General features: G+C 41.7%; 1 long non-coding RNA gene across 1 annotated transcript; it reads left to right on the top strand.

Annotated features, from left to right (window-relative positions):
* The first annotated feature begins 16,318 nt into the window (after positions 1–16,318).
* LOC114903247 lies at positions 16,319–25,298 on the top strand. Its single transcript, XR_003795667.1, has 4 exons — positions 16,319–16,485; positions 16,697–16,865; positions 22,890–23,167; positions 24,190–25,298. It is a non-coding gene; the product is annotated as an uncharacterized LOC114903247 (long non-coding RNA).
* The last annotated feature ends 619 nt before the right edge of the window (positions 25,299–25,917 follow it).

Raw genomic sequence — 25,917 nt, 5'->3', positions numbered from 1 at the left:
GCAATTTTCAGATATATTTCCCCTCGCTTCCAACCCAAACATCTCTTAATAAATCTGGAGCCCAGTGACTAAGTTCTGCAGTTTCCTAAGTCCTTCATTCTTAGCGTGCTCGCGCGACTCTCCCACTGAACTCTTACTGGTTCTTTAAAATGGCACTTCCTCCGCTTTGTTTGCACGCTTTCCGTGATAACCCCAGCGGAGCCCTGTATTCCCCTCCCCATTGTTCAACAAGACTCTGTACTTAAATTCTTAGACTTACTATATTTGATTTTGAACCTAGGGTTTTCGGCCTGATTTACTCACTAGGCTGTATTTCCTCTAGGTAAGTTCTGTGTGTTCTCTTGCTTGCGTCTTCGGCCTGCAGCATCCGCCCAGGGAAACAAGGATGCAACGAACGTTCTACCAAGGTGAGCCTCCTCTTCCCATCACCCCTCGTTCAGCAGAGGCCAGTCTAAATGCTTAGGTACTTAACAGAGAAGGAGCCTGTCGATAGTACTTAGAAACATGGGGACAAACATGGATAACCTTTGAAGAAAGTCAATGAGCTTTGCTTTAAAATTATGAATCTCAGGTACTGTGGATTGTATATTTATAGCAAATATTTGCACACAGGCGGGTAGGTAAGTCAACAGCGTGCTGAGCACCTGTCAATAAAAGTCGTTCCGGTGCAGTTCACTACCTTCTGTGCACTTTGAATTCTCATGAGTCCAAGATTAAATTGATCACTCCCAAATCATTGGCCAATATGTGTGAAGTGATTTGCACAAATGGATGGAGAAAATACAAAAAAGAGAAAGAGAAAATAAGTATGTAATTTTTGTAATGCCTATTACGTGCCAGACACTGCATTAGGGTTGTTTCACAGATTCATGCATTTTTGGTCCCCTGAGAACCGAGGCTGCATTTGTTGGGAGATAACAGAGCCGCACGTAAACCAGACTCTCATTCCGAAGTGCTGCCTTGTCATTCCCAGCTGGTAGACTTCAGTAACTCACTGGGAGATTATAGTTCCTGGCACAGAGTTCTTGAAACCTTGTAATTTCTCAAGTGATAAGAGTGCTGGGAGCATCTTTTGTTCCAATATTTGGCCTTTGACCCCAACTCCTGACACAGCTCCTGAAACCCTTGTCATTTGCTGGAGGACAGGAGTGTCTTTTGTTCTAAGGAGGCATCTCTGGGTGGGGTCCTGGACAAGGGTGGGTCACTGGAAATGCTAAGCCACCATTAGAAGCTGGGGATTTTCAGGCCCAACCCCTTTCTCTTGTGAAGGGAGAAGGGCGGAAGATGGGGTTACAGATCCATCACGCGTGTGTGATGAACCCTCCACGCAATCCCAAGAGTCTGGCCTCCAGCAGGGGCCCGGTGGGTGCACAGGGGGTGGGAGGGTGGCACTCAGCAGGCAGCAGTGCTCTGCACCCGTCTGCACACCGTGCCCTGCAGCCCTCTCCATCTGGCTGTTCATCTGTACCCTTTAATAAACTGGTAAACACGAGGAAGTGTTTCTCTGAGCCCTGAAAGCCATCCTAGCAAGTAATCGGACCTGAGGACGGGGTCAGGGGAGCCTCCAATTTGTAGCCAGATCGGACGGAGGCTGTGGCTGACCCGAGGAGCTACTGCTGCAGCTGGCATCTGAGTGGCAGTCAGAGGCGGTGCTGTGGGGCTGATCCCTAAACTGGGGTACCTGACGCCGTCTCCAGGTAGAAGCCATTAGAAGCCAGTGAAATCGTAGGACAGACACCTGCTGGTGTCCCGCCTTCCTCCTTTTGGGTGCGTTTTGTCCTTGCCCCCTCTCGTGACTTTTGTGGGGAGCTCTTGGTGGCCTCTGCACCGAGAGTACCTGTGCTCTGGGACAGAGACCCCGCCTGTGGGGGCTGTACCCCCAGCAGCCCTCGTCGGGGGGCAACGAGCCCGGGCCCTGGCTCCCCGTGCCCCCCACTGGCTGATCTGCTGCCTGCCCTCTCCCCGCTCTCACCCCACGTCCAAGTGGGATTTTTAAGTCTGCGTTGGCGTAACGACAGTTATCAGTAATTCCAAAGGACTAAAAAAGAGAATCGCTTGATGGGGGGAAATACCTCCACACATCTGGTGACCAGAAGTAAAGTGCTCCGTGTGAGAGTAAATGAGCCACAACAGGTAAAAAGCGTTTTTCTTTTTACATCCCTTTACTCATTCTCCTCTTTATCAAGGACCAAGTCCCATGTTTTGCATTTCTGTAAACCTAGGAATATCTTTAATTGTCTTATATAGCAAAGAAATCAATCGTTATGATAATGATTTGCTGATTTGACTTTGATTTGAACTTTTATTTGCTTAAGTGACAGAATTGCAGTAACCAGAATCTGACCCGTAAGTCAGGTTTATTAGTTCTCCAGGAAGTAAGGCATTTGTGAAAGGATAAGTCTCACTAGTTCCAAGTTTGCTTCAAGGCTTGGATCTGTTCAAACAGACAAATTAAAAGAGATGCATCCAAACTTAATAGGATAAAATATCAATAGGACACCAAAGACTCATATCTCTGGTATAAAAAACAAAGTGGTTAGTATTTTCTACATAGCATTTGTATTTCATAAGCTCCTAGGTATTTAAAATACAGCCTGGATTTTAGAAGTTAAAATCGCTTAGTTCATCATTTGTCCAACAACGGAGAATCTTTTGAAACACTGTACCAAAGTATGAAGAGTCTTAAGTGTTAAACTATGTTATTATAAGGTTATTTAAATTTGCTCTAAAAACATTCATTCAGTCCAAATATTGAGCACGTCGACTACGTTATGAGCAGTGTTCTAGGCTCAAGGGTTCAAATGACGAGCGGCACAGAGAATATCCATTCTTTCATAAAGATAATACTCTTAGTAAGAGAAAAATGACAATAAAAATTAAGATGAATTAAGAAAAAAAGATGATGACTTTAGATCCCAATGAATAAAATAAAACAGGGTCATGAGACAGGTCCAAGCAGGGCTGGGGAAGCTTGATTGACAAGGAAAGGGCCCTCAGAGAGTGTCACCAGCGAGCCCAAACCGTAGGAGGGAATCAGCCAGGCCCAGATCTGGGTGGACATAATATCAGAAGCTTGACTCCTGTAAAGGATTTAAACTCCAAAGCAAATGTATAAAAACGTCCCAGTAAAATTGTATATGCAGCAAATTTAAAGTCACAGATCTAACCTCATGTCTGTTGAAAGTGTGTGCTCTTGGCTCCAGTGTGACTGCTCACACTTGTTTCAAGGCAGGTCTTTCTGAGTGTTGTTTGCTGACGGTGACGGGGCCCAGTGATGCCTCCATCCCGCCAGCACTGCTGTTTGTCCCTACGATTGTGAAAACCTTTTCCAGCACAGCAGAGCGATAACATCGAGGCTGTGCCGGGTGTGAACAGGCAGACACCTCCCCAGCTCACCTGTGTTCTCGTCTCACCTGCCCAGGACAGAAGTACGGGGTGTGGGTGATGACATGAATATAAACACAAGTGCACACATCCCCACATCACAGGTGACATGGAACCAGAGCCTTCGTCTGCCTGCATAGAAAGCATCTTCAAGGCTGGGGGGTGGGCAGACTCCTCACGAGCCCCACCTGTTGCAGTGGAACATTCTTGCCACGAGCATGTGCGCTGCAGTCAGCTGACATTCTGAAAGTAAATACAGCAAGTCCCCTACATACGAACCTTCCAGCTGTGAACTTTCAAAGATGCAAACGTGCGTTTGCACGTCCAGTCACGTAAGTTTGTTCACGTGTCTGGCGTACATTGTCACGTGCATGCAGCCGCCACAAGGGGTTGTGCTTTTGTGACTTTACTGTACAGGACTGTATAGGGCACAGCAATACAGTGTCTTTATTTCAAGCCCAGGATGTCTGGAAGCAAGCGTAAAAACAGTGGCATACAGCCAATTGTGTTAGTTGGGTACGTAGGCTAACCTTGTTGGACTTACGGACGAATTGGACTTACGAACGCGCTCTCGGAATGGAAATCGTTCATATGTAGGGGACTTACTGTAATGCAAAACTATTGCAGTTTCCCTGTTGGTGGGAATGTGAATTGATGCAGTCGCTATGGAGAACAGCATGGAGGTTCCTTAAAAAACTACAAATAGAACTACCATACGACCCAGCAATCCCACTACTGGGCATAGACCCTGAGAAAACCATAATTCAAAAAGAGTCATGTACCACAATGTTCATTGCAGCTGTATTTACAATAGCCAGGACCTGGAAGCAACCTAAATGTCCATCGACAGAGGAATGGATAAAGAAGATGTGGCACATATATACAATGGAATATTACTCAGCCATAAAAAGAAACGAAATTGAGTTATTTGTAGTGAGGTGGATGGACCTAGAGTCTGTCATACAGAGTGAGGTTAAGTCAGAAAGAGAAAAACAAATACCGTATGCTAACACATACATATGGAATCTTTAAAAAAAGGTTCTCAAGAACCTAGGGGCAGGACAGGAATAAAGATGAAGATATAGAGAATGGACTTAAGGACACGGGGAGGGGGAAGGGTAAGCTGGGACAAAGTGAGAGAGTGGCATGGACATATATACACTACCAAATGTGAAATAGATAGCTAGTGGGAAGCAGCCGCATAGCACAGGGACATCAGCTCAGTGCTTTGTGACCACCTGGAGGGGTGGGATAGGGAGGGTGGGAGGGAGACCCAAGAGGGAGGAGATATGGGATATATGTACACGTATAACTGATTCACTTTGTTATACAGAAGCAACTAACACAACAACATAAATCAATTATACTCCAGTAAAGATGTTAAAAAGAAAAAGACTATAGGCTGCACATGACTTTGAAGACTGAAACAGCTGTAATATCTTTCTATCTAAACATTGGAAGCACCTGCTTTTAATCATAATTGTTGTGATTCTTCTAACAAAAACAATAACTTGTACGAGTCATCCCTACTTGACAATGTGGGCTAATCTATAACAGTCATTGCTAACAAGTATTGAGCTCACCATGCAGCAGACACATTACCTCATTTAATTCATGGACAGCTTTATGAGAAGCCATTGTACTTGATCCGAAGGAGAATCCGAGGGACATTTTCTGGCTACACGGCCAGTCAATGGCACAGCCAGGCCATTGCAAACACTGTGCGCGTTCTACTCGGCTAGGCTGCCTTCTCTTAATAAACTTACTTTGTCTCCTAGAAGAGATTATTGTCTTGATATTTGCTCAAACTGATTGACAAAGTATAACCCACCTGATGAACCGTAATAACTGCAAGTAGGAGAACCACAAAATGTAAGAGAAAGAAATTCTGTTAAAACAAACAGAAAAATAAGGGCAACTTTGCATATGATCCACTCCTGGGCATATACCTGGACAAAGCTATAATTCAAAAAAGATACGTGCACCCCCTATGTTCATAGCAGCACTGTTCACAACAGCCAAGACATGGAAACACCCTAAATGTCCGTCAACAGAGGAATAGATAAAGAAGATGTGGTACATGTATACAATGGAATACTACTCAGCCATAAAAAAGAACAAAATAATGCCGTTTGCAGCCACATGGATGCAGCTAGAGATTATCATACTAAGCGAAATCAGTCAGAAAGAGAAAGACAAATACCATAGGATACCGCTTATGTGTGGAATCTAAAATATGACACAAATGAACTTATCTACGAAACAGAAACAGACTCACAGACATAGAGAACAGACTTGTGGCTGCCAAGGGGGAGGGGGGGAGGGAGGGATGGATTGGGAGTTTGGGATTAACAGATGCAGACTATTGTATATAGGATGGATAAATAACAAGTTCCTACAGACTATTGTATATAGGATAGATAAATAACAAGTTCCTACTGTAGAGCACAGGGAACTATATTCAATATCCTGTAATCAACCATCATGGAAAAGAAAAAAATATATCATTTATCTTGATAAAAAAGAAAAATAATGGCAACTTTAAACTTTTTTTAAACTCAAATTATCATTCAGACTTGAGCGAGTCGTGGCTTACTTTAAGCAAAAGTTTTCAGTCACCTCAAGCTAAAAAGGCCATTGTAAAAGAACCATGGGCCTGCACACCATAGCTGCTGGCACCAGCCAAGGGCAGACCTCATGTCACAGAAGGGAAAGAAAAATTGCTATCTCCTCAACTGACAGATCAATTCAGCACATGAACAGCAACTCTGCAAACACACTTGCACCCACAGACTCCAGCTGTCTTTATTTTTATTTTTTTTAATATTTATTTATTTGGTTGCACCGGGTCTTAGTTGCTGCAGGTGGGCTCCTTAGTTGCAGCTCGCCAGCTCTTTAGTTGTGGCATACAAACTCTGAGTTGCGGCATGCATGTGGGATCTAGTTCCCTGACCAGGGATCAAACCCCTGCATTGGGAGCGTGGACCCCCACTGCACCACCAGGGAAGTCACCCCAGCTGTCTTTAGCCACCTGCTTTGGTAAGTCGTCTGAGAAACACATTTGTCCCGGTGAAAGCTGGTTTTAGCTTTTGTGCAGTGAATGCTCAGAATTGTTACGGAAGGGGAGCAAAGAGCGTTCCTCAACCCTTTGAGGGTCCCTGGCTGTGTCTGAAAATCAAACTGCCGTATTAACAGGAGAAAAGTATATGAATGCTGCTGAACTTGTACATGTACATGGGAGCCTTCATAAGGGAACGAAGCCCTGAAAGGACCAGAGCAGGAAGCTTTTATATTTTTTAGACCAAGAAACAATAAGTTTGTGAAGAATTGACAAGACAAAGGGGTTTGAGGTAGTAAATAGTGAAGAAGTAACTTGGGATATAAGGGCGAGTGGAGTAGGTTTTGTTTGCAGATTTTTCCGGTGACTTCTCTGGGCTGCTAAGAGTGAAAGGAGGATTTGTTTCCTGCCTTTAGGCAGAAAGTGGGGAAGTTTTCCTGCATTTACTGCTTCTTAATTGCCTTCACCTCCATATCACTTTTATGTCAAAAAAGCATATTTGGGGTGATATATTCTGGCGTTTCTTTCATTACTGGTCACTTTGGTTGTCCTTTGTATCTATTATCTAACTTGGTATCACACACACACACACACACACACACAACAATCTCATTCACTTAACAATTCTTTTGAAAATCCCATGTTTTCTTCAGGAGAGAGGTTATATCAAATTAAAGGACCTCCAGGAAAGAACAGGTATTTGAATTTTTCTTTATTCAGACAAAAATGTACACATTGTAAGACAATATTGATACAAAAAGAGCACCGCGTCAAAAATGAAAGTCACCAGGTTCCACCTCCCAGAAATGACTGATCATTAACTAGAGTCAAATACTCCCCGAATTTTCCCATGTCTAGAAAAACAATTATTTTAAATATTATAAACTTAGTCAAATCTTTCTTTACCTATGTTGAAAAATGTTAAGTATGTGTATGTTACACAAGTTTTCAACCCCAGCAAAGACCCTCTCACCTCCTAAGAGCTGTAAGCAAACCAGTGTCTGTTGATTAACAGGTTGACTTCACTTTCCTGAAAAAAACATCCCCTAAAGACATTCATCCCCAAAGAAGCCCTCTCCAACATGGCTGCTTCTTCTCTCCACAACCTCCCAGGCCTTGTACCATGGGGAGCGATAGAAACCCTACTCCCTTTTTTTTAATTTAATTTTTATTTTATATTGGGATATCGTTGATTTACGATGTTGTGTTAGTTCCAGGTGTACAGCAAAGTGATTCAGTTATACATATATCCACTCTTTTTTAGGTTCTTTTCCCATATAGGTCATTACAGAGTATTAAATAGAGTTCCCTGTGCTCTACAGCAGGTCCGTGTTGGTTATCTAATTTAAATACAGAAGTGTGCATACGTCCATCCCAATCTCCCAGTGTATCCCCCTCAACCTTTCCCCTTTGGTAGCCACAGTTTTGTTTTCTATGTCTGTGAATCTGTTTCAGTTTCGTAAATAAGTTCATTTGTATCATTTTTTTAGATTTTACGTTCAAGTGATATCAAATTATACTTGTCTTCCTCCGTCTGACTTACTTCGCTTAGTATGACAATCTCTAGGTCCATCTATGTTGCTGCAAATGGCAGAAGTTCGCTCTTTTTTATGGCTGTGTACTCGCTTCTTATTCTTGTTTTCAGGCTCTTCTTTCTTTCTTTCTCTCTAAAACCTGCATCACTCCTCACTGTTGCTGTGATGGACAGAATCCTGCCTTGTCCTCTCATGTGTCCAAGAGATTCTATCTACCTGCTTATTGGTTTTTTCTTCAGAGGTTCTCCTTTGTTTATTCTTGGAACTTTCAATACACGTCTAGAGGGTCCTATGAGCAGCCTGGACTTTCAGTTCCGCCAGTCACTTCCGCCGTCACCACCTGCATCGGCACCACCAACGCTGCAGCCATTAAACACACATTATTGATGCTTGGAATGTGCTTGGTCCAAATAGAGATGTGAGTGTAAAATATACACCAGATTTTGCAGACCAAGCACTAAAAGCAGAATGGGGACATGTCTCCTTAATAATTCTTATGTTGATTACAAGTCCAAGTAATATTTTTAAATTATTTTGTTACAAAAGAGCCATGATTAAAATTAATTTCACCTGTTTCTCCTTTTTTACGTCTACAGGAAAATTTGAAATTACAAATGTGTCTTGTCCTAGCACCATGCTACTGGGTTCACTTTAGAGTCATAACCGTGAACCTCAGGTGGGCTCTTCACATTATTTTCATCTTCTCCTCTCTCTCCTACCCCTAGAACACAAAGGATAAAGCAGAAGGAGCAAATCCAGTATGGAGTCAGAGTTGTTCTTCCCTGTTACACAGTGACTTCCCCATTTGTCACCTTCATCACAGTGTTTCCGCAGACTGAGGACCCTTGATTTCTCCTGCCAGGTTTTACTTCTTTTATGCCCCTAGCACACTTCCTTCTCTAACACGTTAGGTAACTTACTCACTGATTAGGTTTACTGTCACTTGCTGCTAAACTAGCAGCTCTACAAGATTAGTCATCTCTGTTCTGCTCATGGATGCATCCTACAGAGCTGGGAGCAGAACCTGGGCACATCAGGTGTCCTGTCTTTGTTGAATGAAAACAACTATCCCTGGGAATTTAACGCAAAACCCAAGCACAGTGTAAAAATACTTCTCATTGTTCTTGACAGACTGAAAGCATTACAGAGATTCTGGCCTTTTGCTGTGACATAGATGTCATGAGGTATTTCTCTCCATCTTCTACGTCTTTCCTGGCATTCATCTGGATTGTCACATTTGTTTTGCTATAGAGCTGCAGAAGAGTTTCATATCGTGTATAAACTCACTGTTCACTTTTGAAAACTAAGCTTTATCGTCCGGCTTAGTTGCCAGGGAACCTCACAACTTTTTTACAAATCCTCAGTTAAAATCCGTCTGATTTCTCTTCAGTGTGTGTGCGGGTTTTTTAGGACTGCTAGAACAAGTTACCACAGGTGTGGTGGCTTAAAACAACAGAAACTTATTCTCTCACAGTTTTACCAAAATTCTAAGTCAAGGTGCTGCCAGGGCCAGGCTCCAACCAAGGCTCCAAGGAGGAATTCTTCCTGCCTCTTCCAGCTTCTGGGGGCTCCTGGAGACCCTTGGCTGATGGCAGCCACACTCCAATCGCTCCCTCTGTCTTCACACAGCCTCCTCCCTGTGTGTCCCTAGGTCCCAAACCCAGATGGTTTCGTCCTGAGAGTCTTAACAGATCACATCTATCCATACAAAGATTCTATCTCCAAATAAGGTCACATTGATGTTCCGGGTGGACGTGCATTTTTTTTAACCCCACTGTAGTGTGTGAAATTCACATGAGAAAAAACTAAATCGTTTCTATTATATCATGCCCGATGCTCTACACCTCGTGAATGTTCAGTTTTTAAAATTTGCCGTCTTTGAGTTCTTTTGTTTTGCTTTCTTTTTGGAAGATGCACTAAGCACACAACTTATAACCCTTCTTTAGAATAGTTCCCAAAGGTATGCAGATTATGGGAAATCAATATTTTTGTTCTCAGTCGTTGGAAGGTAGGTACGTTTCTCCCAAACGTCCTACTGTGCAAAGAGATTAGAGATCAGAGTTGAGAAAAGAGACAGGAACATGATATTGCCAGTACAATGTTTGGATAATTTGACGCTATCCGGGTAACCTTGACCCAAGTGACACATGATTTTGCAACCTCCTGGACCTGCAGGTTAAGCATTAGTGGAGCCCGTCCCTGCCTTGACCAATTTCAGGAACAGTTGCAACGCTGGGAAGAAAGCCCCAGAGGTGCTTATACAGAGGCTGTTTCCCTGGTGGCGTCGCAGCAGCTGAGTGACAAACAAACCTCCCACAGACTGGGCCAATGGCAGGTATGGCAGAGCTGAAGTGAGAAACTCACCAGCAGTCCCCCCAGCCTTTCATTTTCAGAAGGTTGAACACACCAGCCGGGGATGGGCTTTTTGAACATATAAATAATTAGGATATATCCGAGGTGCATTTAATATGTGATTGTTGATGATGGTGTTATGGATCTGTAACATTTTCCTGTGTGTATTACTCCTATGTGCATTACAAAACATTTGCTTCCTATTTTTAAAAATCGAAGGATGGGCATTTCATTTAATCAGTGCACAAAAATGCAAATCAGAAGAATTCTGTTTGGATAACAAGTTCAACATCTTATTAAATATCAAAAAATAGGGGCTTCCCTGGTGGCACAGTGGTTGGGAGTCCGCCTGCCGATGCAGGGGGCGCAGGTTCGTGCCCGGGTCCGGGAGGATCCGGCGTGCCGTGGAGCGGCTGGGCCCGCGAGCCATGGCCGCTGAGCCTGCGCGTCCAGAGCCTGTGCTCCGTGGCGGGAGAGGCCGCAGCGGTGAGAGGCCCGCGTACCGCAAAAAAAAAAAAATAATAATAGAATGAAGAAACAGAGAGTCTGTGACTCGATTTTGTGTTGATCCAAGAAGTTTTGTTTCCAGTACATCTGCTAGAAAAGAATAAAATAAATATAGCAGAGGAAACTGAGTTATTTAAAAGGAACACCCAAAAGTTAGCATGTCTATATGTCGCCTTACCAATCTCTTTATAACCACCCAAGTAACTGAGAGCCAAAATATCATGAACTCTATCTCCTTTCTACAGCTAAGTATTTTGGTGCTTTAAATTGATTGATCTGAGTACAAAACATCACAAGTTTGTATTCTTAAATTAACAATGTTTTTCGTCTAAAATATATTTTTGAGTTACTAATTTTAATAGATAACTATTGAAAATGAGACAGTAGTAAATACAGTAAATTTATTTCCATTAGTTCTTCCGGAAAAGGTGCCATTTTAAACAATTTTTTAAAAATAGCAACTATGGAAATAGGTTTTAATGTACAGAATAATAAAGCAATTCTTTAATTTTTTAAAAATAAGGGAGATCAGAAGTTAAAGCTCTACTTTAGAGAAGAATGCCAACAAAATATAGAAACACAGAAAGAGAATATCATCATTTTGTAAACACCATAGCAATAATTAATTAAGACGAGACTCACTGATTCATACTAAAATCACTGGGTGAAAGGCTGGGGACGAGATAGGCTAATCTCCCACAGATTACTTATTAATTACAAAGGGAAAAGGTACGTTTACAAAGGAGAAATCTGACTGACACACCTTAGCCGAGAGATCAAGCTTATTATCACCAATAGGAGGAGAGACTGAGGTCATGTGCTCTTCGATGTGATGATTTGTGAAGGACACTCACCCCCGTGTGGTTCCAATGACCCTAAATACTAGACCTGAGCCTAATGACGAAGAAGAAACTGTACAACCCCAAACTGAGAGGCATTCTGCAAAACATCTGACATGGATTCTTCAAAATTAGCAACGTAATGAGAAGACAGAAAAAAAACCCAAGAAGCAAAAAATAAATTAATGGGTAGGGAACTGTTCTGGATTAAAAGTGAATAAACAGAAATGACAAGGAAATAAAACCCATAATCCTTGATGGGATGTTGAATTGGGAAATTAAATATTATAACGTTTGATTGGGGAAGAATTTAGAAATGTTCAGTATGAGATGTATACTAAATAAGAGTGCTGGATCAAAGTGAAGTTTCCTGAATGTGATTTTTATATCTTATTTACACAGGAGGATGTCCCTTTTCTTAAGCAAGAAGAGGAAGTTTCACTTAACGAGGAAGATAAAGCAAATGTGGGAAAATGTTTTAAATTAATGAATTACAGTAAAGAGTACATAGGTATTCACTGCACAGTTTTTGCAACTTTGCTGGAAGTTTGTATTTTTCAAAATAAAAGGTTGGAAAACTTGCAGTCGTTTTCTCATATCACGATGGCATGTGTGTAACGAAAGCAGTGCAAAGCTAGGGCAAACTTTTTATTCATTCAACATATTTCCCGACGGCTTCCTACCTACCAGATGGGTAGATCCACAGCCCATACAACGGAGCAGCCAAAGAGCCCAGACCTCGTGGGATTTACACTCTTCCTCTTCGGGTCTGAGCTTTCTCCACTGTTGAATGAGTGAGGGTGGCAGTGACTTAGAGGGTTGGCCTTGGTGGCAACATAGGGTCCCTTTCTGCACGAAACGCTATCGTTTTAGGTCTGTGAATTTATTTGCTTTGAAGAGATATGATAGAGTGGCTAATTTCTTCCATTTAGTATTTTATAGAAAATATTGTAATTAATACAAAAACACTAACCCACAATGCTTACATACAGAGCATAAAGAAAATAGCGGTTCTGGTTTTTGTCTTAATACAAACCCACAGCAAGGCAGCATTAAAATATTTATTAAGAACATGCTAAGCTGTGAGTTTGCTTTGTTTTTCCCTTCCAAGATTATTAAGAAAAATATCTACTTCCAATACAAGAAAAGGTATTCTTTACACTGTCTTCCTTTGCAGACCCTGTAGTCTTATCAAAGCTGTCTAAATCTAAAAAAGAAATTGCATCACTATTAATGGTTATGCGTTGCCCCAAAGAGATAGTAAAATACAAGTTTTAATTCAAAGCTAAATTTAAAAGTAGTAGCTAAAGATAACTTTTATGTACCTTTAGCTGTATGCCTATTCAATCGGATCAAAAATTTTATTAAAAACACATAAGATTTTTTGAAAAACACCATAAAAATGTGTCTGTATAACTGGTGGTGGGCCAGAACATACTTCTCTAGACACTGCATAAAATTCTTTTTTTTTTTTTTTTTGCGGTACTCAGGCCTACTCACTGTTGTGGCCTCTCCCATTGCAGAGCACAGGCTCCGGACGCGCAGGCTCAGCGGCCATGGCTCACGGGCCCCGCCGCTCCGCGGCATGTGGGATCTTCCCGGACCGGGGCACGAACCCGCGTCCCCTGCATCGGCAGGCGGACTCTCAACCACTGCGCCGCCAGGGAAGCGCTTATTTCACCTTTCGCAGTCTTCCGTGGTGATGAGTGGTTATCTGCTGCTGATGCTACTTGTGCAAGGGTGGTAGATAGCGCTAATTCAGAACCTCTAGATTCTCCCTGGGTTTGGCTTTGTCATTGAATTCCCCATTCTTTTGTTTGTGAGCATGGTGATGGGAGAAAGCTGAGGATGGATCTTTGGCCAAAGGCATCTGCTCTGCAAACCAAGGGCATGAGCGGGGGAAGCAGGAGGAAGGAAAGCGGGAGGGTCTGTGTTTTTATTGAGCTGCTTAGAGAGTTAATAACAAAGAAGCAAGCAGAGGTCGTTGCGGGGGAAGGATGCTGGGCTTTGGTTTCAGACAGGGGCGATGCAGGCAAACGCTGGGGTAGGGGCGGCATTTCCTTGTCAGGCAAAGAGGGAGTTCAAATTTACTACAAGTCGCCACAGGAGAGGGAGGTGACGGTGAAATACTTTTTAAACGAGCGGAGAGGAAGAAAAGGCAACAATGTTCACCCTGAAGTCGAAGAGACATCGATGAGGCGGTGTCAGAGCCCTGCAAGCGAGAGCAACCAAAATTATCTATTTTATTTTTACTTTTACTGTTCAAAACCATTCTATTAAAGTATAGTTGGTTTACAGTGTTGTGGGAAATCATCATTTTTAAATGTCACAGAAGAGAGGAACACGTGAGCAAATAAAAATAAGAGGCTTTTTAAAATTGTATTCTTTATCAAGTAAAGGATAGGCACGACGGGAGAGACCTTGCTGGCCTTCTTTCCTTTCTGTGTTTCACTCTCTTTTTTCCCTGTGCCCTGAGGCCCTATGCGGAAGCAACTAAAGGTTGTGAGCTAGAAAGAAGAGGAAGTGAAACTGAAAGGAACGTCAAGATAATTTCTGGTTGTGCCTGAGCCTTGGTTAAATCACGGTGCAGGTAAAATATGGCTTTGTAGGGCCTCTTTCTCTCTCTCTCGAGTTTCCTTCCAGCGCTTTCCCCCCAGGGCACCCATGTCCCCCTGCCCAGGTGCATTATTGGCCCCCCGCAGGCAGTCTGTTCCCAAACTGAAATCAGTCAAAGACTCTGCGCCTAGAAGTCCAGTGACTGACTGACAGGACACTGACATGTAACCTCCAGGAATGCTGTGGAAAGATGCTAAGAAGAAGAAAGGAAGGGCGGCTGGCAAGAGCAGTAAGGGCGATGAGGTAAGTCAGGAGCGCCTGGATTTTAACAGACTGTACCTGAAGCTGTGATTAACCCCAGGGAGATCTCTCAAAGGGAGAAATGCATACGTTGTCGCAAGATTGACCCTCTCCCTGAAATCTTTAATTGGCTGCTTGGGGAAGTCTCCCTAGGACTTTCATTTACATCTCTTGAAATTTCTTAGTTTGTTTCCATATAAGACTAGTTTCAACTTAGAGTCCTGAGTTTCCAAGAAAATACTTGTGACTCATACATGTTAATGGTTAGAGGTTATATACTTGTAAAATGTTACCGTGGCGCTCCTAAAAGGCTCTGAGATACACGCAATTCCTCAGTTCTGTCAGGAGATGGTGCCATTTATACGCAACAATGCATATTCTCCAGTTCATTATTTAATATAATAAGTTATAATAATATCTCAAAAGTGTTCATATGAACCAATAATTAGGCTTTGTGCTTTACTGAATTTGAATGCTTTCAGCAATCATTTCTTCTCGAGGAAATATTCTCTGGTGCTTCATTTTATCATTTTCATTTGATTACTATTTCTGTTTAAAACAGTTTCATCTGTGATTTAGAAAGAAACTTCAATAAGGAAAAGACGTCTTTGTCCCCACAGATTTCACTCCAGCTGCATTTGGATTCAAAGTGAGGTGAAGAGAGGTAGAGTTAAAAACTAAGGAGACGATCTCCGGTGAGTCTCCTGAGATTCAATTAGCCTGGTCAATTAGAGGTGATTCTAAAACCACAAGTATTCATAGAGGTTGTCCCTCTAATTCTGAGAAAATGGTTGCCTCAATTATGTTTTTTGGCTTCACTCTACCATAGCTTCTCCCAAGTCCATAAATGCCCATAGCTGGTTCTGCCGGCGTTTTTGGTTTGCAGATTATGTGCTTTATGGGGCAAAACATAGCAACACAAACATTGAAACTGCCCCACGTTTCACAGCCTCGACTGCTGTATTTTATACAAAGGACACAACATGAGTGTGGTTATTGATGAAAATTGGTTAGACCTCAAGGACTCCTGCTTGCTGAAATTGGGGATGGAGCAGATTGAGAAACCAGAAACCCAGGCTGAGAAAGGTGTAAAATCCTCAGAACAGTTACAATTTTCATCTCTAAAAGCGAGAAATTAGCAAAGGACACGGGGGTTATATTTTTCATTGGGGAAATTTGACCTCCAATATTCCTTGGATATAAGTCATACAGCTTGTGCTACTTAGGAAAAAGTCATTCATATGAGGAAGTCGAATATATGTAGCTTCAAAATATTCCTATATGCTAGAACCTGTTTTTTGTTTTATTTTGTTCGGTTTGGTTTGGTCTGATTCCTATTTATCGTGTGCCTACAATTTTTATTTTAAAATACAGCAAGACTTGTTCGATGTTCCTCAAAATGCTTCTGTAAAGATCAGTATCCAATGCAAGGGCCACTTGTAATAATTCCATAAGAAGTATCATTGGGAAAGTAAGAAGTTTCCTGCTTTGTAGGCTGCTAGGCTCTTCATTAAACCAGTTCTAATCTTCCTCACAGTAATACATCCCCTTGTTTCTTCACCATTCATCTAAAACAAGATTTTTGAAAACTCTTTTGAAACCCTAGCAAAAGATAGAGAACACTCCAGGAAAGCCAACGCAGTTGTCAAAGGGTAGATTTATATTAAACGAACTGATTTTTGTGTGTTTTTGTTTGGTTTTTTTTTTGCGGTACGCGGGCCTCTCACTGTTGTGGCCTCTCCCGTTGTGGAGCACAGGCTTTGGACGCGCAGGCCCAGCGGCCATGGCTCACGGGCCCAGCCGCTCCGCGGCATGTGGGATCTTCCCGGACCGGGGCACGAACCCGTGTCCCCTGCATCGGCAGGCGGACTCTCAACCACTGCGCCACCAGGAAAGCCCAAGAATTTCTTATTTCTAACAAAGATCTGGATCCAGTGACTCCATGAATTCAAGGGTAACGTCTTTGTTTTATATTGTCTCCTCTGATGTATTTATACTAAAATGTAAATGAAATATAAATACCACTTGTTAAGGGGGTAGTGATTGAACTTGTTAACCACTGTTTTAAACATTGAAAGTGAAATGATAAAATTTTAAAAAGCTCTGTCCTCCCCACCGTGAAGTAACCCTCTTGTCTGCGTATCCTGTGCTAATCTTCATTTCAGACCACACTGAAGTTAGGGGATTATGTACGATGGGAACACATAATTCCAGCTGCCCTGTTCCCCGTGAAGAAACAGAATACCCTGCTGCCATTTCTCATTCTGCTTTTCCGAGTCAAAAAGCTTTGAAACATCTTTCCAAGAAGTTGAATCAAAGCCAGCAATATATCAGGTAATCATTTTAGTCTTGTAAATTATTTGTAATTAACATACATATTTCCTTTACTTTCAAAGGCTCAGGAAATGAAATTCTGATCAGTCACAGGAAGCCACAGCTTACAGCAATGAATTGTCAGTGAAAGCTTAGAATTTGAAACATAGAAAAGATCGTGTCTTTCGATCCTTTAATTTAATTTAGTGAAAAGTAAAATGAGGTCTGTCTGAGAAATTTGCTTATGACCTTGCATTTTTGGCCCAACTGGGGAATAATGCTGACTAATATCACTTAGTGTGTGAAAGCGTGAAGTTCCTTACCTGTATATTGTATAGTTTGAGTCTTCTAATAGCTGTATTAGGGGGAATACAAATTAGTCTCATTTTACAGATGAGGGAACTGAAGTTACGGCATTTCAAGTAACTGTCCTGTGAAGGTCCTTAGTGGTGCACAAAGAATTTATGCCCCAAACCTATGCCTCTGGTCTCCATATATTCCCACAGAGACATATCACTACAGTTTTGATGAACTGGAGATTATATTAGGTCTCTTTCTGCTACATCACACTACCCATCGGGAATTACAAATCAAACTTCGTAAAAAGCTCTTCTTTTAAAAATCAGGGAGCAAATGTAGCACTTCTCTTTGTACCTTATTTATACTTTTAAGCTGAGGGCCTGAAATAACAATATAGTACATTTGGTGTTTGTACTTATACGTATTATAATAAAGTAAATTCACTAAATAAAAGCTGATTTACTTCTGGACAGCCAAGTATCTAACTTTGAAAGAATGTTTTGATTCCAGTTTTAAGCTGGTGTTTATTTTAATGAAACAAACAAACAAAAAACATGCTCCCGGTGTAAATGCCTAGACAATAAAGCGATCTTTCAAATCAGGAAGAAAACGTCTTTTCTTTAAGACAGGGTGGATAGGATAGCACTTCAAACGCTTGGCAGATGAAACGATGGAAAGCTGGAAGATTTGCAGCTATATCTCTGTGAGCACTTCTGTCTCCAATCTAGATGTCTCTGTATTTCATTTTAATATGGGAAACTGATGTACTTATAGTGTTATTCCTATTATACTTAAATGTGCCTGAGAAGAGCACTTCGTGTGACATTTTGGCTGGAAGGGATCTTCTAGGTTTCCTATCTGGCCTGCAGAGAATGTAGGCACCATTTTGGAGACATATTGGTGAACCAGAAAAGAAACCCCTTGTTATACAAGGCAACCTTAGCGAACACTGCTGGGTTTTTTCTCCTAAACCTTGTATTATTGTAAGTAGTTATGCAATCAACCTTATCGTGTAACTGACACATAGGGACCTTGCATGCTTGTGACCAGCAGAGGCCAGTATCAGGAAGGCTAAGGCAAGGGCCTGAACAAGTACAGCTGGACTCAGGGGCGCCCAAATCCTAGACAGAGCCAGGGTTAGGATCACACATATAATTAAAAAACTGGTTTGTGCACAGGGACCAGAAATCAGAGTAGTAAATCAGAAAACGCACATACAGTTTGTCAGGAAAGCAGATACAGGATCTTAGCATCAGTAGGATTTAAAACACCCCTAATTTAATTACGAAGCCTGTATGTTTCTTCTTGGGGCACAAACCAACCCCAGACTATGACCAGTACAGAGCCCCACGTGGCAATTGCCAGACTCTAATACGAAGGTGATAAGAAGCTTAGCCTGACTGAAGCAGGCGATGGGGAAGTGAATTGTGGCTGAATTTAGGCCAATTTCATTAGCAAAACAATATTTTCTGTTTTAATTGAACAAATTTTCAAGTAAAATGTGTATAAAGTGGTTTGCTTTATGCAAAACAAATTTATTCCGCTTAATCCAGCGCTCAGACTCAAGCACGTGAAAGCATCTTTTCAGTGTTTAGTAAATGCAATAAACACTCTGTTTTTTCTTTGATCTTCTTAGCCCCATTAAAATCCAGATTTTATTTCATAATTGTGCCTCTCCTGACATAAACAAATATTCCTGGACTTAAGTCCTGAAAAATGTCACCATCACCGTGAGGTGTAGATCCAATGAGACCCAAATTAGTGGCAAGTCACACACCGCAGAGAAGCTGAGTAAACCTCGGGACATTTTTGTAGGGGATGAATTTATCTTCTCGCAAAAACACAAATGGATAATGCTGGGAAATGGCTATGAGTTTTGTGCTTGGGAAATTACACAGTGTTATCAGTTTACATGCAAATTAGGAGCACAGTGGAGCACAGAAAGATTGCAATATTACTAAAATTTCTGGACTTCCAAAATAACTTTATTACTTCCTTCACTTTGGCAACTGGTTTATTATTTGCAAATATTACAATACCCCCCTGATTAGCTATTTAAACACAGTACATTCTCCTGTTACCCAGGGTTAAACCAATGGAAATTAATTAAACATATTAATGATATATTTTGAATTAATTATATTTGGGAATATTGATTTCTAAACAGTAAACCATAAAGAGAGTGATTTACAGCCATGCTTCTTAGATATACTAAAGATATCACATGATTCCGGGAAACATTGCTAATGGGATCTATTTTTGTTTTAGCTTTTTATTCTATATTGGACTATATAGTTGATTTACAATGCTGTGTTAGTTCCATGTGTACAGCAAAGTGATTCAATTATACATATACATATATCTATTCTTTTTCAAATTCTTTTCCCATTTAGGTTATTACACAATTTCTTAATGAAATTATTGTTGTGTCTGAAAATCATCAGGTTTCCAGTTTCCACCTCAGCTTATAAAACAGGTTAATATGTACTTATCTATTCATTCCTGGCTTTCAGTTTTGATTTGTTCCCTTACTTGTCCCTTTCACAAATAGGTCATGAGTGCCTAGTGTGTGTCAGGATTCCAGGGTGCCCTAAAAACTAGAGATACCTCCGTGCACAAAAGACAAAAGCCTGCCTTGCTGCACTCACTCCCCGTGGAGTGAAGATGGACAGTAAATCCGTGAGGGCGTGTCAGTTGTGCTGAGTGCCGGAGAGGAAAGGGGCAGAAAAAGAGGCTGGAGGAGCCAGGTAGGGTCAGAGGGAGGGTTGCTCTCAGCCTGAAGGATTGTGATCAAGTAAGATCCTCCTGTGAAGGTGACAGCTGAGCAGACCCAAGCCAGTGGGTCTCAGACTTTTTAGTGTCGAGGTCCCTTTGCATTCTCATAAATCACTGAGGGGTCCAATGAGCTTTTCTTCATGTGGGTTTTAAGTAACAATATTTGCCATATTACAAGAGTAAGGTGTGAATTTTTTATTTTTTGATTCATTTAAAACAATAATGAACGTGCTATATGGTGATGTAAAGAAAAGTTTTTTTAATAAACAGTGACTATTTTCCAAAAAAAGAAAAAATTTAGGAAGAGGAGTGGTGTTATTTTAGGATGTTGTAGGTTTCTTTGGTGTCTGGCTTAAGAGAGGAGAGCTGGACTCTCATTTTTGCATTTAGTCTGTTGGTTTATGTCATTTGGTTGGAGAGCACAAAGAAAACCTTGCGTCGAACAGAAGCACTGCCCGAAAAGAGGCATATTTTAATAGCCTTTATGGGTAATTGTGATACTTTTCTTTGATTACACATCAAAACTCAACAAGAGTAGCTTCTCACGTGTTAACTGTACTACATGTCTGTGGTTGCCCCACAGGACGGGGGTCAACTCTCCACTAAACATTTGGTGAGGCTGCTGGGGTTTATACTGCCACACGTGCATCAAGAGGGTATGAAAAATGTACTTACTGCTCACGTAATGACACTTTCTGGGAAGAGTAGTGCAAGCTCCCAGGCAGAACCTCTCCTGGTTGGAGAGAACAAGGAAAGGCAGCTGGCTTTACCTGTCCTTGTGGTTTTGAGGTAAGACGTGGACGAGCGATCCCAGATGAGGGTCAGAGTCTGTGTGCTTGAACTTTCCCAGGTGCCGAAGCAGGAAGCGCATGGCCTTCTCATCAGCTTAACTCTCTGGGGACAAGAAAAGGGCAGGCTGACATTTGGAAGCTGTGAGCACTGAAATGTCAAAACATCTCAGTGAACATTTCGTACTCAATTGTGTTTATATTCATTGATCTTGCACTTTGGATCTCTTTCTCATGCATGATTTGGACATGAGAAGAATTCTCTGGGCTATGCAGATTTTCCAAATATTGATCCACTTTATTATATAATGCACATTTCAATTTAATACCGTTACTTATCCTGCCATAAATGTCTTTAAAAATTGAGTTGTCAAGCTCATCATAGCAGACATAAATTTTCCAAGATTCTCACTTTAGCGTAAAAGTTAAGCTTGAAATTTATTATGACTGCCAGTCTTATCTGTTATTTTTTTGGTGCAACAGCTCATTTTGTTCATTATGAACAAATGTCCATTTTGTTCATTATGAAAATGTCCCCCAAATTTCATAGTCTGAAGGACCGTAGCTCGTCAGTCGTTCCTTCAAGTGAAAACGATGTGCCACATCGAAAGTGGCTACTGCAGCTTTCTTGAAATACAATCATAGTGAAAATGTCAAATAACACGTTAGTACTTTATGAAAATAATTTTGACTTTGTGAACCTCCCTAAAAGATAACGGGGACCCCTAGGGGTCTGCAACCACACTTTGAAAGCTGCTGACCTAAAGGCAATGTAAGAGTTGGCCTCGATATTAATGGGGAAAGGACGTCTCAGGAGGGAAAACCACATGCAGAGGAAGGTCCTAGGCACACAGCACGCCTCGTGTGTGGGTAGAATAGCTTGGAACTGAATGTGTCAACAGGCAGAGTAGGTGATGGCCAAGGATGGCCCGGGCATGGGTCACTGGCAGACAGAAATCTCTCAGGGCCACAGAGGGTTTTCCTTGGCGTATTCTGGGACGTCTCTGGGGGAGTTTGGAGCAGGGGAGTGATTGATCTGCAAGTTGCACAAGTATTATATTGGTTCTTGTGTGAAGAGCAAAGAGTGAGTATCTACTGAGATGGAGTACGCCAAAGTCAGAAGCAGAAGGACCAACCAGAAAGCGACTGGAAAAATCCAGGTGAGAGATGATGACAGCTTAGGCACAGGTGGTAGCAGTGAGTGGGTGAGAGATTGGAATCTGGGCATATTTGAAGGTAAAACAAATATTTATTGATGAACTGGCTGTGCAGTGTTATTGCATTAAAATGGGGAAATATCAAGAGTTTGGCTTGGAATATTTGAAATACCTATCGAACAACCAAGCAGAAATACCAAGAGGTAATTCAATGTACTAATGAAGTTCAAGGTGGAATCTGAGCTGGAAATGGTGAGGGTTCACAAGTTATTTAAAAATATTGTTTAGCTACTCTGGTCACATATAACGACTTGCAGAATGTATTAAGAAAGCAGAGTCTCTGCCCTAATATATTAAGAATGTCAGGTAAATGACTACCATTCATTAAACACCCAGTATATGCAGGGTCTGTGCCAGTTCTGTCCATACGTTGTTTAATTGCTTCTTGCCAGTCTAAAAGCCCAGCCACAGACGGAGCGCCGAGACTCGGGAAAACGGTGTGCCTCCTCCAGGACCCTGTAAGTCACACGGGACAGGACCAAGACTTGAAGTAAAATTAGACACACACTCAATGTTTGTAAATAATATACTCAGCGGAGATTTACATCTAATGTCTTTTTCCAGTTTCTCAGCAATAGAGCATAGAAAAAGTATTGGGTCACGGGGAAAATTCTTTTCCCTAAATACCAACAAGATGAGAATGCCTTCCAAGCAAAGCTATTGTGATTAGTACTGAAAACAGTGGCATGTCTAATTCAACACTAAACAACATCTGAACCAAAAATACATATTACCTTTGTCAACTAGGAATTAAACGTAGGCCTGAGAATCTTGAGCTCAATTCACTCTGTTGGTATTCCCAGGGACAATCTTGTGAACATTGAAATAAACCATAGTGACTTAAACTATAAAATAACCCAGCAGCAAAAAGCAGTGAGTGTGTCTGAGTTACTTGGTAAGTGTTTTTTCGTTGTTCCTCAATTTAGAAAAAATTATGTCAGTGTTTCTTTCCTTTTGTATTTAAGGTTTAGCCTATCAGTGGAGGAAAGGAATCCATAGGGCTTGTCATTCGCCTGCCGCGTAAATCTGACGTCTTTCCAGCCCCTTGAGTCGCCTGCAGCAAACTCACAGGGGTGCTCACGAGTAAGGGCCGGGGCTCATCATGTCCTAGTCACACTCAGCATCTCCTTCCCCTCAGACGTGCCCCAACCCACGTCGGGGCCGAATGTCAGCGACGAAGACGTCTGCACAGAACTCCAGGCAGATTGGGCTGCAAAGAGCCTGAACAAGCCTGAATTTATTGGTAAGTGCTGAGCACTCTTACGTTCCTTCCGTCCTTGGCAGATGTAATTGCTGATTTCCTGGATCTCACCGCCTACTCGAGGAGGTCGTGGAGGAGACAGAAGAGGGCATCAGAGTCAGGCAGAGTGAGCGCAGTCAGGGCCTGGCAGCTGAGCCCCTGAACAGGGAGGAAACACACAAATTCCTCAGCGCTCACAAAACAGCATCGTCCTAGGCACGGCCCAGGCAAGGAGCAAAAGATTAATAACGTATCTATTTAAGAAAGCAGTGCTACAGCAGTGAAATCCATAAAGACAAACGAAGGTGGTGGGTACACGGGGCTGGGGGAGGGGCGAAGAGCTAGTGTTTCACGGGGACGGAGTTTCCGCTGGGGAAGATGAGAAGGTTCTGGAGACAATGGTGGCGACGGTTTTACAACAATGGCTCTATGCTTCATGCCTCAGAACTGTACACTTAAGGTTGGTCCACATGGCAACTTTTATGTTATACCCATGTTACCACAAAAAAGCACAAACAATAAAGACACATAGGTGTTTAGAACTCCTTAAAAAGAAGGCAGTACTGTGTTAATATATTGTCGTATAACGAAATACTGCAAAAAGAAATCGTTTGGACACTTGAGGTCACAAATGGCTTGGAAATTTGTTTCTGGAAAGTATCATTATCCAGTAATGCCGCCCTAATGTCCAATTTCTGTTCTCCATTCAGCACTTAGAAATGAATTTGTACTTGTCTAGGAGGTTTTATGAATTTGCTGAGATTTAATATCCTCCAAAGTCTTCGAGTTATATTTCTGGAAATGGATTTTATGTTTGCCTTTTCTCTCTTTCTTCTGAGAGAATATTAAGACATATTAATTGCTGTTGCATTACTTATACCAAACAATATGATACCATCAACTCTTATTCATATATCAGTTACTATTAACTAATTAGCTTCAAATAATTTAAAAATTAGTAATGTTTAACTTGCTTTTCATGAAAAAACATGATTTATTCACTTTCTTTATTGGTTTTATACCAGCAGATCTCGGACGTCTGCTGGGCCTATCTTGTGGGCCAGCGTGATTACAATTACAGAAATCACTGAGTATCTATTCACCAGTTTCTACTGGGTATGCATTTTGTTCTTGCTGGAGATCCCTGAAATGAGCCGGGGGGCTGCTGCACCTCAGATTCATCTAGGGAACAAAACCAGCGCACAGGAATGCTGATGTCCACTTAGGACAAAATCTTCTGCTGTTCTCTTCATGATACCTTCAGGTTGACTCGGGGCTAACTCACTGCTTTGTGACTTTATGTTATAGTTCTGGGGGTTCAGTAAAATCCATTGTAGATACTCTCTCTTTATACATATCTTCATCTCTGTCTGTGTCTGTATTCAAGTATATATATTAATTTATATATAAAAAAAGAAACAGGCACTGTCTTGTTTTTGGGGGGTTTCTTTTCCACCATGGAATTCCCTGCACCTAGAACAGTAGCGATTACGTAGAAAGCATTTTGGAAATATTTTTTAATGAATGAAAGTTTGAGTAATGGAAAAAGACATACTTTAGGGCTAACTGTATAAATTAGACCTGATAAATAAACTATATTTGAGGAAAGAAGATACTTGTTTATTCAGGAAATAATACATATAATCTTTTCTTTATAAAATTCTGAATTTTTTCATTTTCAGGAAAATTCAACATGATTTATTTTCTTTTATCCGGACAGTTCAATTTTATAACTAACTTTTGGAGGGGCAGGATCTCTATTTCCTACACAGGTAGAGACTTACAATAAATCTGTTTGAAAGTAAAGTTAGATTTGTAGTATGTTGGGAGAACGCAGTGTTTACCATTTCCTCCAATACCTCCACATACTTCTTTAATCTAAGGAGGAAATTCAAGATTTGCAGTGTTCTCATTGCCCCTCGGGCGATCAGTCTACTTTCAGCCTTCTTCTCTTGTGACCCTGTTACTAAATGTGCCATCGAAGCAGCACGTGGTAACAGGCAGGCCAGGGGAGAGAGGGACCACGTGGCTGAAAAGTACCATCGCCTGCCTGTGAATCTTGCTTTCTTCTTTTCTTTGAGTAAAAGATCAAGTGCAGATAACGGGAGGGTAAACACCACGGGATGGAGAAGACTCCTCTGGACGAGCGTTCACCTTCAGTTGGTTGCCATGTTAGCATTCACACAGTTCCCCAGAGTTTCAAATGTATGAGTGCTACTTCTTTTAGGATTGACAAAGGTAGGAACACAGAGAGTCCGTGCTTTAAAAGTCAAAATTGCAACTCTGTCACCTGCAGAAAAATGGACTAGTCCTCCCGAAGCATTTGATATACTGTAGGGACAAGCAAGCCTAGGTTGGCAACATGACAGCCAGTGATGGGTCACCCTGGAGTGATACAACACGGAAGCAAGGGATGGTGGTTGCCGATGAAGGCTTGGGCCCCTGATACAGACCTCCTCTTGAGGAGGGATGAGGCCACATAGGAACCTGAAGCTGTGGCAGGCGGTATCCTAAAGCCGAAAGGACAAGGCTGCCGCAGTGGACGCACTAGAATGAAACTGCGGATCGGGGAGAAAGAAGGAAACAGACATCTCGTGATGCATTTATTATATGAGATAGAGGGCGGGCCATTATTGGCTTATGGCTTAAATAAGTCGGTTTCACCTTTGACTCCACTTTCATTTGAAAACCTCTAGAATTGCCCAGTTTCCACCCACAGTGACTATTTTCATTTAATTAAAGCGTACGTCGTT

This window comes from Monodon monoceros, unplaced genomic scaffold (assembly GCF_005190385.1).
Source record: "Monodon monoceros isolate NGI ecotype Baffin Bay Population unplaced genomic scaffold, NGI_Narwhal_1 Super_Scaffold_20, whole genome shotgun sequence".
NCBI classification, from domain to species: domain Eukaryota; kingdom Metazoa; phylum Chordata; class Mammalia; order Artiodactyla; family Monodontidae; genus Monodon; species Monodon monoceros.
Note: the sequence above shows the minus strand (reverse complement) of the source record. Positions and strands in the feature narration are given on the sequence as shown.